The sequence below is a fragment of the Rutilus rutilus genome (assembly GCF_951802725.1).
Source record: "Rutilus rutilus genome assembly, chromosome: 2".
NCBI classification, from domain to species: Eukaryota; Metazoa; Chordata; class Actinopteri; order Cypriniformes; family Leuciscidae; genus Rutilus; species Rutilus rutilus.
Genome location: NC_140210.1, coordinates 21,533,903 through 21,549,582, shown reverse-complemented (window position 1 = coordinate 21,549,582; position 15,680 = coordinate 21,533,903).

Genomic DNA, 15,680 nt, shown 5'->3' with positions numbered 1-15,680 from the left:
TACTTGTTGAATTCAGAATAAGGTTTACCTTATTACTTTCAGAGGAACTACAGTTATCTTTCCATAAGATAACTTGTAAATGCCATAGTAACATCCAACTCAGTCACTTGCATTTATCAATATTTTTGCACTTTATCCATTCAGTAGTTGTTAGTTACTCTTGTCTATCCTTTTGTTAATAAAATCCTTTTATTACAATTGTGTCTTCCTTGTGTTGATAATACAGTAAGAGGCTCTACAAGTTAACGATATCTCACAAATCCTTCAGATTGGTCAGATGACGAACTTCCTTCAATTTACATAATTCTAATTCAGCCAACAATCTCCCATGATTGTTCTTTACTGTCAAGGTTAAATTCCTTGGCTGATGCCCCGTAACAAAGGAAAGGAGTCATCTGACACTCACCTTGGGTGACGCGTGATCAAAAACTCAATATTAATATTAATACTGAATATTAATATTAATATGTAAGACAACAAATCACTACAGTTCTGTTCTGACAGTGTCTCTGACGGGTTCATACAGTTGTTAAATGGGGAATAAGGGCGTACAGGGGGCTGCCTGTGGCATATGTGAGCAAATGCTCAGGGCGGAGTTAAATAGAGCGAGGTTTAGAGTCATAATTCTCACAGCCAACGTTGGCAGGGGTCTTCCTTCCTGCTGGCTTCCGTCCAATCTAATTACACAACGAAATAACTATTTTTCTTAGTTAGGTGGTAAGGTTAGAATTTTGCGCTTAGCTTTCCCCCCCCCTCTCTGTGGTGTTTAAGGTAAAGTTTGAGGGAGTATTTAGTTCATTCGTTCCCAGAATCCACTGCACAGATGCCTTTCAGTCACTTCCTGTATTACTCTGTCTTTTATCAGAGATGGTTGATTAGAGGATAAAGGGGAAGACACAGCACAGTCCCGCGGCAAATAGGGGTTAAGTGCCTCGTTTGAGGACATAAAGGCACTGGCCAGAGGAAGCGCCCACAGTGTGAATGAAATCTTTCCAATCTTGTCATGGCGCTCTCACAGACTTAGATGACCTCTCCTGAGCTATGAACAGAAAAGATATTGTGACATAACGCATCAGCTTCATAGATATAGATGTAATGTAGTAGAGAACCAGGCAAGAGTGTTTAGACTTACTCTTCAGGTTCAAAAGGGGACATATAATGGACATTTTCATTACACTTTCTGAACCAAAAAATTAGGTACGCTTTAAATATCATGCATTTAAAGATATCGTCCTTATTAATAGTGATATTAAAACCCGTTTAGGCGTAATTTTAAGAAATGTTCATTGTGCAATAAAGAAATACTCCAAATAAAGTTTAATTATAATTTTATATCAGTAAGTATGTCAATAAATATGTTAATTGATTTAATGTATACTTAGTATGAAATAAATGTATTTTGAATAGATTTTGGTATAGGTTGTTTTACTAGGGTATAGGCTATATATCAATGTTACCTTGCTACTGAGAAATAGTTAAATAGTGCATTTAATTAAATTGATGGCTTTTATATTTTCTAGCAGCATTGCTGCCTAATTTCTGTATAGAGTAAAATAGCCACCAGATCTTTAATACAAGAATGTATTGCATGAAGGTCATTACCAGTTGAATATTTAAGGTTTTACAAACAGGGGCTGATATCAGAGCAAATAAGCCGTAGTGTAGTGATCTTATGTTTATATGGAGTAAAGATGCTGTGGAAGGTGAGCTTCTGTCGAAAGCTCTCATAGTAGCTTTCATCCTCTTGAAGCCTGGCAAGCAAAAAGCATCTCTCATTCAAACACACTTTATTATTGAAATGAGCTCAAAGGAAGCAAGATTGCTTAAGTGGAATCAGGCCAACAGTTGATGGCTGTGTGTATATGTATGTGCGTGTGCGTTGGCTCATTACCCAGTCTATAATTTGAGATGTTTTTATGATGAAAAAGCCACTTGGTGACAATCAAAGAGCATCTGAAAGCCTGAGCGCACCTAATGCCTTTTCCACTGATTGAGCTACAACAAGGAAACATGGAGATCGATAGGATAGCAAACCCAGAGAGAAAAGAGGGAGAGAGAGGAGATGAATTGAGTTGAGAACTGACAAATCCATAAACAGCAAGTGTTGAGTTGAATATAACAGAATTATCTTTTGTATAATAGCCTATTCGAAGTGCTTAGCTAAAGAGGAATATGCTAAATAAGAATAATAAAAACCAGCTGCTTAAATCAATTGTAACATATAAAAAATGTGTGCATGTATGACGCATGACACATACATGATATATCACAGCCAAAAAGGGAACATCTGGTGAATTGTAGCATGTATAACAGAGATAACAAACTGCGGTGCTTAATGTTTACCCTCATCATAGGTCATTTACTGGAATAACCACCTCAGAAATTAATATGAGGAATGTATATCTTTATTACTGACACCAAAAAGATTAGATGTTGCTTAGATGGTTCATTATCCCAGCAATTTAAGCTCAACTAATGATGATGTATGATGAAAGGAGAGAGTGAAATGTCGCCCGCTGAGAGCAACAGATCTTCACGGCTTCAACTGCATCTAAGGGAAACATCAATAGAGACTGTTTTCTGAATTTGATAATAAAGAACATCACTTACAAGTTTACAAAATAATAATAATAATAATTATAGCAGCAATGTCGGGGTGGGGAGTGGGGGGGTTTGTGGGGGGTTATGAATGATGCAAAATGAAAGTGCACTTTGTTGGTGTTATTTCAGCACCCGGTTCACTAAAGGAATTACGCAAATCAGGCAACGACACAAACACACCTACAAGATCTGTGCCCAATATGATTTCATAATGTTTGCTTGCAGTGGTGGCTGCATCAACTCAATATATGCAACAATATATTGATACTATACAGTATATCGATTATAGGTCAATTTTAGAGTTTAGAGTATTAGAATCAAAATTTGAAATATAATGATTGATACTGGATCTTTAACATTTTAAGACAGTTATTTTAGTTCTTCACTTATGCCCGTTACACATTGTATGTTTTTGGGCTGTCCCAGATGAAAGATGACCAATCGTGGCGATTTCTAAATGGTGGTCCTATGTCGCACAGTGAGAGAGGTTCAACGATGGCCATTGAAGATCATCGTACAGTCTACATACTGTACATGTTGTACCCACGTTTATTAGATCCATGTCATAAAAAATCCAATGTCACTTTAACTTGGAATTACAACTTCAGTTTCTACTATACATTCAATCTCCAGTGATTTCATGATTTTACTTGTGTCTGACCTCAACGGACTGAACAGAAGAAATGAACCAGTGAAGATTTCCACACAAGGCGGAGTCTCAGAACGCATCAACCTATTACGCAATCGCCACAGACGTAGTCTGTACTTCGTAGATTGAAGGTGTTCAATCGGAAAGTTTGCTTGGGCAAGCTGTTTCAAACTCCAGAAACAGACTCCAAATGAACTTCTTTTTGGCATAATTTTGTTGAAATGACATCACACCAGTTCACTCTTCGATTTCACTTGCAGTATATTGGGACCTTTAATTGCTCATTTCTATAATTACATGTAGTTACAGTACATTTAGTACATTTAGATCTAACACTCTATAACTCTCTTTAAAAACATTAATACAAAATAATTTGACAATGTATTGTACTTTTTTTTAAATGTCTATGAATTTTCATACTATGTTAAAGATAAAATAGTACAGAATTGAATATACTGGCCATTTATTAGTTATCAGTCATTGAATGAAAAATATTTTTTTTTTTTTTTTTTTGGTATCAGCCACAATTCTAATACAGGAGCATCCCTAATGGTGAACTTGTCTCTGAGTGATTAAGGAAATGCGGTATAGAGTCAAAAAAAAAAAAAAAAAAAAAAGAACACACTCCGACACAACTCAATGACCTGTGAAGCAATCTCCAGGTCAGCAGATTACAGAGCAGAGTTTAAGCTAAAAATGTGCAAACAGTTTAACTTTGATTATAGCCAATGAGCTCCCCATTAAAACCATTAAACTAATTACAGGCTGTCTCCTTCAGCACAGGGAATCCACAGTCCACTCTAAAACACACACACACACACACACACACACACACACACTGATTCAATGAAGCATGGAATGCTGAAAAAAAAAAAAAAAAAAACCCGGTAACACAGAGTGTCTTTGTGCAGGACAAGAGTTTAAGTTCACAGTGTGTTCATTCAAGCACGGAGCTTTGGAAATGATTATATTAGTTCAGTTTCTGAAACACTGGATTGTTTTCTGAATAGCTGAGCACTAATAGCAAAAGTAGTTACATGTGTTTGTGTCCAATATAATTATCTTCTAAAACTGATACAGGACAGGATGGAAATGAAAGTCATGTGCAACACCAACACACTACTGTAACGTAAAAATAAATAAAAAATTGTTGTATGTGAAACAAAACTTGATGAACACTTTAAGTATGTGAAAACATGCATATGCTATATTAACACATTATATTACACAGATCAGGGAGAATGATTAATCGCACACATTTTAATCACATTATCATTTTCATAATAATTACACTACATTAACACCTAAAAAATGACAGCCCCAGTTTTATAGGGAATATGGTCATTATTGTCGTTCAGTTCAGTAAGTTCAGTAATACTACCTAAATCCAAATTATACTTCAGTTTGGGTAAGAATTACTTTGATAAAAAATAAATAAATCAAAAATTCTACTCAGCAATTAAACTAAGATGCATTAAACTAAGCTAAAGCGACAGTAAAGACATTTATAATGTTACAAACGATTTTTATTTCAAATAAATGCTGTTTATAAAAGCATCCTGAATTTTTTATTAAAGGCACACTGTGTAGAAATTGTGTTTTTGTCAAACAGCGACCCCTAGAGTCGCTGTGGAATACTTGCACTGTCGTAAATATCCATAACGCAATAAAACATAACGCAAAAAACACGTAAGAGAAACGAGTGTTTGTTAGCAAGTCTGTTAACAGCTCTGATAATAGAAAGCTAGCAAGACATATGTGGAAATTATTGGACTGGTCTAATTATCAACAATGGATGAATGAACAGCATGTAAAAAAAATGACATACTACAAGCATGCGCAACAACATACAACATAGAATGCAAACAAGTTTACAAATAAGAGATTTATTTACTAGCCACTTCATGCGTTTTCTCAGATCGGATAGCTATCTGATTTATCAAAACGATTCCATTTACACCTGGTCACATAAATGTTTTTTTGCGAAACGGATTTAAATCCGATCTTCACTTCCCGTGCTATATGCATATTTAATGGAGTGCACGTCACCGAAAGCAACAGATATGAGCTGCATTTTATTGATCATCAGCTAAAATTTCTAAATCAAAGACCGCAATAAGAGAGAGCAGTAACAGCCCTGGTAAGATCATTTCATTTCTTTACTTTTAATGATGATGATTGTGTGTTAAGCGTCTGCGACTTACTTTCACTTTGATTTGCGATAGTTTGCACGTTGGCTTGATGGAATAGATGCTCAGCTGCTCAGCTGCTCATCTGCGGTGATGCGTGTTCCAGTAGCGTCGTCATATCTGGCTATAACATACATAACATACATATATAACACGTTCTCACAGGTTTTTTTTTTTTTTTTTTTTTTTAGCATTTTTGGGAGGAGTACAATTTACATATGTGGTTTCAACAACCAGATGCATTTACACTTGTCCAGTTTCGTCTGGAATGCGTCTCAGAGCTCCTCCTGAAGTGGTTTGAGCGATCGGATTCAAATCCGTCTTGAATGCGTTTCGGAGGGCATTTACACCTGGTCTTTTCACGATCGGATAGCTATCCGATCTGAGAAAACGCATTAAGTGGCCAGGTGTAAACAGCCCCCATGACAAAAACATACGCACGAAAGCCGAAAACAAACGCTGGTTGGCCTCTCACGTCCAAATTTGAGAAAGTGGTGGGGGAAGTGATGTATGCCGTAAAGCAGTCGAATTTTGTAGTTCTTTTTGTGCTCGGGTTACTACCCGAACCCCGAAGTTACGTAGTGCCAGTAAAAGCGATACAGACCCCGTCAGGCTATGGCAGACGTGTCATTCAACCTATTGTAAGTCGATGTACCATCACAAGGGTCTTGGAAATATATTGTGAAGGTTGAAAAGATACATAGTGTGTCTTTAAATAAATGCAGCCTTGTAGACCACATACTGTTGAATGGCAGTGTTAATGTTACATTAAAAGTTACATAAAATGATTGCTGTCCTCTGTAAAATTGGCATATGTACAATTTCTGAAGAAAATGTGAGCTGTGCTTGCTCCTGCAAAAATCATTAGGGCTAAGGTGTGCAGTTGCTAAGGTCTTTAAGTGTTGTTATGCGGTTGATAGGTGGTTGCTAGGTGATCACTTACTAAAAAACTATTTGAACATTCATTAAAAAAAGAAGACTAGTGGTTCATGTTTGTATTTGAATGCTGATTGAGTGAATGAGTCATGTTTTGCTTTATTTTGCACTATATAAATTCCAATTTGCATGTGCTTTACAAGTATCCCAACAGAACTTAAATAGCTGTACATTTCTAGGTTGCACATCTGGAATGTAAAGAAAATTTCCTTAAAAAAAAAAAAAAAACTGTAGTAGATCAGTATACAGTATGTGTTCATTAAAGAAAATGTCTAACCACAGCACACATGTCCTTATAATGAAACATGACAGGAATTCCCATGTGATCTGTGGTCCTTATCTGCCCCCCGGAATGCCAATGGGTTTTTGGAATGTCATATGGAAATTCTATCCTTGTGATCATGTATTAAAGCATTGTAATCCATGATATTTTTTTTTCTTTCTGACAGCGGCTGATGAACAGCATGTGACAGTGTGGTTTGAGTATGGGCTGATCTTAGACCAGTATCAATGTCTCTGAGTATAAGACTGAGAATTATGAAAGAAAGATGGTCTTAAATCATGTCACTTCAATCCTAATCTAAACAGACATGGCATGCCTTGTTAGTGTCTCACTGATGGGTTTCAAATGTTCTTGTAGCAATGAAAACCAGTGGCTCTCAGTGATGTAAAGCATATGGCCTTAAGAATGTCAAGCAGAATTACCACCAGCATGTGTGTGGGGGTGTGAGAAAGTGTGAGGGGGAAAAAAAAGCGAAAGAGAGAGATTGATTTTTGTAAGCACAATGTCAGAAGCAGTAATATAACACTTTAGCCCCATGAAAGGGCTTCTTGTCTCTGTTTTTTTCTCTTCAGAATGGCAATTAGTCCAGCCATTTCATCACCTCATCACTTTAACTTGATTGTATGAATGGGCTTTTTAAACCACTGGTCATTCAGCAAAGACCACACATATATATTCACCTTTGCTTCTATCTGAAACCCTTCACAATTGTAAAGTAAGCTGTCTGGAACGTATAAACACACTCGCACACTCCTCTCAGCTCTTGTGGCTACACAATATCCTCAATCTAACACACAGTACAAAGAACCATTGTAGCAGAGGTCAGGGAGAGGGCATTGGATCAAACTACACAAGTCGCAAACAACCCACCTTATCGAAAACACTTGACTCAGATTATTCTCACATTAATGAATCTATAAATAGAATATATTAACAGACACTTAAAGGGATAGGTCAACCAAATCTGAAAATTCTGTCATAATTTAGGCTACTTACCCTCAAGTTGCTATAAAACAATAATTTAATTAAAAATAAATAGTTTATAATTGTAATACTTGACAATAACAACACTGGTTGCATCAAACTTGAACACGCCTTAAAGAGATAGTTCACCCAAAAATGAAAATTCTGTCAACATTTACTAACACAAAAGAAGATATTTTGAAGAATGTCAGTATCATTCTATGGAAGTAAATGGGGTCCATCAACTTTGTTTACCCATATTCTTTAAAATATCTTCTTTTGTGTTCAGTAGAACAAAGAAATTCATACAGGTTTGGAGCAACTTGAAGGTGAGTAAATGACAGAATTAAAATTTTTGGGTGAACTATCTCTTTAAGGCCTAATCAAGTTTGATGCAACCAGTGTTGTTATCGTCAAGTATTCAATTATAAACTATTTATTTTTAATTAAATTATTGTCATTGTAAACTATTACAAACTGTTTCATTAATTGAAATAAAGCTGAAATAAAAATATATTGTACTAGTATAGGGCACAACCTAACGCGGGGTTAAATGTAACATAGTTAGTCAGGGTCAAACAGGTTGTGTTTCCGCTTATTTTCTCTCGCTGCCAGAAGATGGTCTCCCGCTGATTTGTGGAAAGTTTTGATAAGATTTCATGAAGATACTAGACAAAGAGTGTTTTGACACCATGCAAGTAATTTTTTTCATCATATGTTTTTTCGGTTTCTGAGTTGGGTGTGTCCATCACCAAATCTAACTTTATATTACCTTAACCACTGTCTTGTTGGCTAAAACATAACACCATTTTGAAAAATATCAGCAACTTCTAGCAACTGTTAGCTAGGCTAAAAATATTTTTTTCAGTGTTACTAAGCCACCAAGTGTACAACAATAATGAAATGAAAACAGGGAGCCACACAACTTTTCGGGTTTGAGTATTTATTTTTATTTTTATTTTGCCACATTTAACATTGCTGGACTTTCACAAACCGTCTTGGAATTTAAATGTCAAAGTATGATTTTTTTTTTTCTTCACATCTGTTAACTATGCATTGATCACTTGTTTATTTATTAAGAATATAGCCTGTTTTTCATGCAATAAACCCTTTAAAATGTGTTTTTAAGCTTGTTTTTATTATTATTACTGTTATTATTATTAATAATAATAATTTTGCATGCAGCTGCCACACACAAATATAATTCAATTGCAATTACAATATTTTATGATTTTATGATTTTATTTATTGCAAAACTGTGCAGCCCTTTCCTATATCTCTATATCCATGATATTGATCCATAATAGAAGGATGATTGGATGAGGGATGGATGTATGGATATCTATCTATACAAATGTACAAACAATATCAAACTATACAGATCAAATAGTACTGAATTATGTGTGTTACACACAAGTGTTACAACTAACCCCTCTGTCTGTTACAATTAACCCCGCATATGGGGTAAGTTGTAACATTTGCACTTCTGTCACTTTCAGTGCAACTGTACGAAAATGGTAGGTCCTAGAAAAAAAACTTGAAGTGTTCATTTGTAGCAGAGATGTGTATGTTGCTTGTGCAAACATAATGAAATATCCAATACTGGAGGATATATATCCAATATCAAGCAAAATAAAAATAAATAAGATTGTCTGAAAACTTCATTCTTAGAATATATGAAATAAATGTAGAAAATATTTTGACCAAGACTATTTTCACAGTGTCTGATTTTGAGTTTAGCTACAGTAAGACCGTGTAATGCACAAAAACTTAAAAAGGTACGATTATACGAATAGGGTATATGCTAAGCAGCAGACTAATTGACTAAATGTAAATAAATAAATAAAAATGACACAGAAGAAGGTTTAATTTCACAAACCGTAAAGCACAATATAATATAATTATTCACATACTGTATTCTGTGCCAAAAATTTGACTTTTAGCGATAAACCCAGAGCGCAGAGGTACTAACAGAGGTGTGCTATTACACACACAGGCAAGTGTGAGCTATAATTTTAATGTGGCCATCATTTTAAAAGTATATCAAATAATATTTCAGGATACATTTTCACAGTTTAGTAAAACAGTACAATAATAAAACCCATTTAAAAAAGCGAATCTTTTTTTTTTTTTTTTTGGATTAGATTAGATCTTAAATATAGGACTGCTAAAAATGTGGGATTACCAAAACCAGATTCCAGGCGAGTCATATCAGATCATGAAAGAAGAGAAGAAATGTGTGAGCTATAATGTGAATGGACTATTTGCCCAGAGTTAGCTGATTAGAGTCATTTTCTGGTGTGTGATTAACTTAGTCGCCATGCTGCATTACCGCAAACCAGACAGATACATTCAGTATATCCGCTTGTAGTATTAGCAGCAAAAGGATGAATTGGATAGCAGTGGAAATGTGGCTTCTCCATGCTTTATTACCTAACGTCTGTTTCAGTTTGCACCTCGATTGATGTTTATGAAATCATTGGTAAGGCATCTCTCTTTAGGCTGAGGAACATGTATATAATCGTTTGGACACTAGTTGATAATCCGTGCCAAACAAACGTCAGTTTACACAGGCCTGAACATTCCTAGAGCTTCTGCTGCATCAGCGTGGAGATTCATATCTGACGCAAATCCTGCGTCAAATGGCAGCAGTTATCCATCAGTGCTAAGAGTCTTGACAGGCGACGCTTGTGTGCTAAGTGGCAAGCTAAATGCTTTAAATGTAAATACACTACATCTGGCACACCGTCTCATTTCCAAGCCATCCTTCAATTCACTTTGTGGCTTCATGCAAATCGCTCATTTTCATAGTAATGGATGATTAGTATGTTATGGAAGAGAGTGTGTTAGATGGTGTTCAGACACGACGTCCCTAGTGTGTGCGTGTATGTAGATGAATGTGTGTTTTGGTTGAGTTCGAACATTCTGTCCCTCGTGTGGATTCTGGTCGCCATTTTTGTCCCGTTGTTGTGATTTTTATAAATCCAGGCCCGGGGGACATCAAGCATTCCGTTTGTGTCCTATTTCGCAAATCCTGCTTAAAAAAACCAAGTTGATTCTGGAGTGTTTCTACCTCTCCATTATCCAATGGTATTTCTCTGTCTTGCACTGTTTGTTCTGCACAGTCTCTTTGTGTCTCTTTCAACAGTTTATCTGGTTTCCACAATTCTCTACTCTTTGTTCAGAGTGTCTTTCTTCCTCTCATGTGGTTCCCTGGGAGGAGTTTAGATGAGGACTCAATTCAGAGATGTGAAACAGCCTGTGACTGTCAAGCAGAAGCAGACATTTGAGAATCGAGTTTGTAGACCTCTATGGATGTCTTTGACTCTCTCTGGGTGGTCAAATCAAAAGCAAAATGTAAAATGACCCCATGTTTGTGTATATTTGGTGCCTCCTGGCAAGTATCGCCATTCTAAAATGACAGCTTTTCTTTTCCGCCAGCCATCACTTAAACAATAGACAATACGGCTATTTAGATGTTGTTTTAGCAGACTCACATTCAGGTCTGGCTCCACTCTGGTATCAAGGCCATGATGCAAACAATTCCAGGTGAATAAAATCATGTCCCAGACTACATTTCTCACTGAATGCTCTGAAATACATGACAGGATGTGGGTGTTTGGCCCCTTAGACTTTAAAATAACAAACTTTCTTAAAAATACTTTTCAGTCTACTAAACCAAAACAAGTTTACTTACAATGTTCATTAACACACACATTTTAATAACCAATCAACAACACTTCAACCACATCACAAATTACATATTTAATTATCTGGTGGCAAATCCCATTTTAAACATTTTTGGAATAAAATATCCAAAATAATTTGTCTTGCTAAGGCAAATTTTATAGTTTACATTTTATGTATCCAGAATACATAATTAAATAATATGTTAACACTTTTAATAGTAATTTGTCAAAATTACAGCTTGACTGGAAATTATGTGCAATCAATATATTCTGTTCATGATTTGTTCAATAGTTATTCAAAGTCTTTCAATCTTTTAAAATAGATTTTCACATGGTAAGTTTCAAAGAAACACCCATATATTTGCACGGCCTGTAATAATTTTTTAATGTCTTATGCTCACCAAGGTAACAGTAATATTGTGTGAAATATTGTTAAAATGTAAAATGGTTAAGCTGAATTTTCCTTCAGTGACCTTCAGAAATATTTCGTTCAGTTTTTTTTTTGCTCAAGAAACAAGTTGTGCTGCTATATATTTTTGTGCAACCCGTGGTACATTTGCATCCTAGGTGAATAAAAGTTTTATTTTCTTGTTTTAATAAATAAATCTTACCGACCTCACATTTTTGAACAGCAGTGTGCACAACTTGACATACAACCAATTTAAATAGGACAGTGGGATTATCAAAACTACTGAAATCCAACCATCTGAGGTGTGTCATATCAGTTCCCCACTGAGAGAACAAGAAAGAAAAAATGTCCAGGTAATGCAAAGGTAAAGAGATAGTTGAGTCTATATCGTGGGAGAGCTTAAGGCTTCAACATGGCACAGGACCAAAGTGTGTATATGTGTGTGTATAACAGAGATCTCCTGTAATTTCCCATGTATGTGAACTGTATTGATCGCACCCCAGGCAGTTCCTTAAACCAGCTAGTTACTGGTACCTGTAAGTGTGTGTGTGAGAGTATGTTATACACGTGTGTGTGTGTGTGTGTGTGTGTGTGTGTGTGTGTGTGAGTGTGTATTGACCCGAGGTGTTAGTTATAGCCTGGTCCTCTGAGTGCTGACCAGACAGAACTGCCAGTCAAACTCAGGGTATGCCCAGAGCAACTGCTGATTAATTCACCCATCACACGCAGAGAGAAAAAGACAGAGAGAGAGTAAAAATATAGAACTATGAAAGTGACTGACGGCTCTTCATACAAAAAGATGAAATATGACAGTAGAAATTATACCTGTAGAGACAAATAGATGAAGCTGAGGTACACTGCTCAATTGGGACGACTAAAATGGCAGTGAGCGAGCAGGCGAGAGAGAGAGAGAGCGAGAGAGAGAACAAAGGAAGAAGAAAGAAAGAGGGTCGAGTCAGTGGGGGGCTGTAAGCTGACAGAGCAGTGAAAGTGTAGCCAGAAGCTAAGATTACCTCTGATCACCGGTCTCACAGTCCCTTAGAGTTATCGTACAGAAACATGGCACACACACACACACACACACACACTGACACACATCAAACATGCCTGTAATCACAGTCTTTTCGGTGCTATGAAACATTATGCAGAGAACATCAGGATACATACTTAGTGAATACAACATGCATACTACATATATATTACCAGTCAAAAGTTTGGGGTCAGTAATATTTTTTTTCTTTCTTTTGAAAGATATTAATACTTTTATTCAGCAAAGATGCATTAAATTCAGCAAAAGTGACAGAAAAGTAATTTACAAAAGAGTTATAGGTCAAATAAATGCTGTTCTTCTGCACTTTCTATTCATCAAAATAATGTTCCAATGTTCCAAATGCACCATCTAAATAATGTTTCCATAAAAACATTAAGCAGCACAACTGTTTTCAACATTGATAATAAGAAATGTTTCTTACGAAGCAAATTAGCATATTAGAATGATTTCTGAAGGATAGTGTGACACTTAAAAAATAATGAGTAATGGCTGCGGAAAATTCAGCATTGCCATCAGAGGACAAAAATACATTTTAAAATACACTAAAATGGAAAACAGTTATTTTAAATTGTAAAAATTATTTCACAATGTATTACTGAGGAGACTTCTTTAAAATAAATAAACAGAAATCTTACCAATCCCAAACTTGAACAGTATAGACTGTCTTGACATCACACGTGTTAGCATTTAGCTATAAAATGTATTATTACTTTTAAGTTCCCATATTTATATGCTGTGGCAGCACATTAATTTAATTGCAACTTTCCTAAAACTTAGGAGTAGTCATGTCAGGGTTTATCTGTGTTTGCTTTGTTTTGGTGTTGGATTTGTTCGTGTTTTAGCTCAGTTTCCTTGGTTTACAGTACATCTGTTTCATTGTTTCATTTGCACCTGTGATTACTTTAATTGATTGATTTGGTCTGTGTATTTAAAGTTCTCTGTTTTCCTCAGTTCATGGTCTGACTTCGTTAGATATCATTGGGTTGTTATGTTCGTGTTTTGCCAGTTCTAGTCTCCTGAGTATCTTGTTGTGAGTTTTTGTTTTATTAATAGAATTGCTCCACCTAGATCCAGACTTTTCTCATCATTACCTGCAAGAGACGCTGACAAAAAGACAGACTTAATATGGATCTAGCAGTGGTTCGTATTCGTCGCCTCTCTGAGGGGAACCAGTCCCTTGAGAGACACACACGCGCATTTTTAGGAGTTACAACACCTCGTCCATTATGATGATGCCAGCCTGTTTGTATTTTTCAGGGCAGGCCTTAACGTAAAGACCCGAGCATGCCTGCCCAGAGACGGACCTCAAGGGACTTTCCAGGAGTACGTGGGGAGAGTACTCCTCAACAACGGTTCCCCCTTCATCATCTGCAAGAGTGATGAGGAAATCACCATGCTAGCCCCTGCCACTAGCCCAGCAATGCCTGAGCCCACCGCAGACCATGAGCCTGAGCCTGCCGCGGTAGAAGAGCCTGAGCCAAAGCCAGAGTCACAAATTTCCACAGAGCTTGAGCCAAACGCGTCTGACCAGGTGCGTGAGCCGGCAACGTCACGTGTTCCTGTGGATTTACTGGTGGAGTATGAGGGGATGATGTGGAGCCCTACCCTCTCAACAGTGGCTGACCTCAGAAGAGTTGATTTCACCATGCACTCAGCCTGTTTCGTCACCCTGCTTAATAAAGTCTGTGTTCCCGCCCTGCCTCCAACTCCAACCTCCTCTGCCTGTTCTGAATAAACCACGCGAAAAATGTCTGCCTGTTCCGAGTCGGCCAAGAGGGCTGTCCTGAGTTTAATGTCTGTTCTGCGTTGGCCAAGGATTCAGTTCTATGCCTGTCCTGTACCGATATTAACTTTTTGCCTGTCCCATATCGGACTAAGAGACTGTTTTTTTGTTCAGTATCAGCTAGGAAAGCCTTCCTATGAACCCTGCCTGCACTGCCCAGTCCTTTAGCCCTGTCTGCACTGTCTCCCCTCAGCCCTTTGTCTCCTGCTCAATGCACGATTAATTCGCCTCAGGCTGAGTGTTCACAAGTCCAGCCCTGGTGTATCTACCCACTATCTCCATCTATAACATCAGTGTCCGTCACTCCACTTCTGCCTGTCGACCAGTCGGCTCCACCGTGGCTCCTTACCCCCTCAGCTCCACCTGAAACCATCGTTCCTACGGTTCCACAGGGTTTCTGATTTAGTCCTGATTTGTAAGTCGCTTTGGATAAAAGCGTCTGCTAAATGACTAAATGTTTCCTCATCCCTCCATCTTCGCCTTGGTCAGTCGTCACTCTGTCTGCGCCATGGATTTCCGGGCCTTCAGCTGTGCTTCATCCCTTCAGCTCCGGCGGGCACCTCCTTCCCTCCTTCCTCTTTGGTTGCTCTGTCTTTGCCTCAGTCCTCCAGCACCCTGGCTCCACCTCAGTTGCTCGTCGCTGTGGCTCTACCCTGTCCTTGAGGACCTTCTATGTCACTCGGTCCCTTCTGTTTGTCTTTTCACGAGTCTGACAGTCAAGATGGCGCCAGGATGTTTGCCGGCTTGCCACAGTCTGTCCTTGTCTCTTTTATTTGTAATGTTTCTTGTTTGTTTTATCACGCGCTCTGTTTGCTCCCCTCTGGTATATGATCGCATGACGCTATTTAATATTCGATCGGCTGTGTCCGATTGTTTATTTCGCGATCCCAGAGATGATTGGCATCTGCACTCGCATTATGTGCCAGTCGCATTGAGGAAAATGTGTTACCTGCCGGGATGTCTGTGCATGTGGAGGAAACGGCGAAGGAAGCGTGGGAAGCGTGCTGGAGTCCTTGTGAGATCGAAGAAGATCGGGAAGTTTCCAGTCATCGGACCAGCTTCTTCGATGGCGGAGGCCGTGGTCGTGAACCTGAGATGTTCATACATTGTGCCTGTCTTTCCGTCTT